The sequence below is a fragment of the Chanodichthys erythropterus genome, chromosome 2 (genome assembly GCF_024489055.1).
Source record: "Chanodichthys erythropterus isolate Z2021 chromosome 2, ASM2448905v1, whole genome shotgun sequence".
In the NCBI taxonomy this organism is placed as follows: domain Eukaryota; kingdom Metazoa; phylum Chordata; class Actinopteri; order Cypriniformes; family Xenocyprididae; genus Chanodichthys; species Chanodichthys erythropterus.
This window is the reverse complement of record NC_090222.1, coordinates 11,859,425-11,861,263: the sequence shown is the minus strand read 5'-3', so window position 1 is coordinate 11,861,263 and position 1,839 is coordinate 11,859,425.

Sequence of the window (1,839 nt, the reverse complement as noted above, 5' to 3'; positions counted from 1 at the left end):
CTGCATCAAATTGCATATTTTTTGTCCTCCTCAAGCTTATTCTCCTATATCATACTATATGGATTATAAAAGGCTAATGTATCAAATATGGTACTCAACACACACACAAATACAAAAACATATATGCATTTTTTTTAGATCATCTAAAAAAATCATCTAAAGTAATATTCAGTATATATATATATATATATATATATATATATATATATATATATATATATATATATATATATATATATATATATATATATATATATATATATATATTGATTTGACTGCACTGGAACTGTCAGATGAGAACAAAACTGAACAGAATGGAGCTGAATAATAACATTAGCTGCTTTATAGCAGAATTAAACTTGTTTCATAATGAACTTTACACATTGAACTGAACTGAATAAACACTGAGCATTATTAATTGCTATAATTTGAACCAGTCTCTTATCTGATAAAGTTTGCATCATAATTCTGTTACTTTCCTGTTTAGAATTGGAAAGCTGCTTTAAAACAATTTCTATTATGCACTATAAAAAAAAAAAGTTGACTTGACTTAAAGGTTCAAAAACTGTTCCATTTCAAAGAATTAGACATTTCTGACTATTAATTAATGTATCAATATATAATGGATTGTTTTATTAAAGTCCGAATTATCTTTGTGGTCATAAGTGAATGTTCATTTGTGACTTTATTCACTGTATTTGATTGTGACTAGTGACATGGCCCAATTAAACTATCTGTATGCAATTGTCCATTTTTTTTTTTTTTTTTTTTTTTTTGGCTTAATGTGCTTAAACCTCAACAATGCAATTGATAGATTTGTTATCAGCAGGGGTTTCCTGCAGGCCTGTCTTAATCACGGGATTACATTTATATCCACTTACCTAACAAAGAGTCTTGCCCTGTCTTACCTTGTCATATCACCTTTGTCCTGACTAATTGATAATTAGTCTCTTGTTTGGCTTGTGAAAGTCTCCCAGATAGCTTTCACTGTAATTACTATGAAATACACACTGCTGAAAATGTTGGTAGAAAAAATATATATGGTATATATATTTAGTTCACAAGACTCATCTGCCATATTTATGGCCATTAGTGGGACAAAGTAATGGCACTTAATACAAAAACACATGAAGCCTTTAATAAAGACTCTTTAAATCAGTTAAAAGTTTGAAATAATTAAGCTTTTTTAATGTTTATGATCACATGACACTGAAGACTGGGGTAATGATGCAGAAATAAATTCCACTTTGCAATCACAGGAATCAATAACATTTAAAAATATATTAAATAATTTTAAATTGTAATACGATTTCACAATATTAGTTTTTACTGTACTTTTCATCATATAAGCCTTTCACTCACTTACTGGTAATAAACTCAGGTATAAAGATGCAGTGAAAATGTTCTTTAGTAAAAATGTTGCATGAAACATTATGAATAGTTGAATAGTTAGTAATAATAGTATTTCCAAAGCTGCTAATTGTGCTAATTATGCCTATATTTGGGTGCTCTCCTTTTCTTTGGACATCTTCCTGGATTCTAATGAGGGGGTTTCTTAAAGTTCACTAATGAAGGAAATGAAGAATATCCTCAGAAAAAAATGTGATGTGGTTGTATATGAATATGCCAAACATAATCAATCAATCAATCAATCAATCAATCAATCAATCAATCAATCTATCTATCTATCTATCTATCTATCTATCTATCTATCTATCTAATCTATCTATCTATCTATCTATCTATCTATCTATCTATCTATCTATCCATCCATCCATCCATCCATCCATCCATCCATCCATCCATCCATCCATCCATCCATCCATCCATCCATCCATC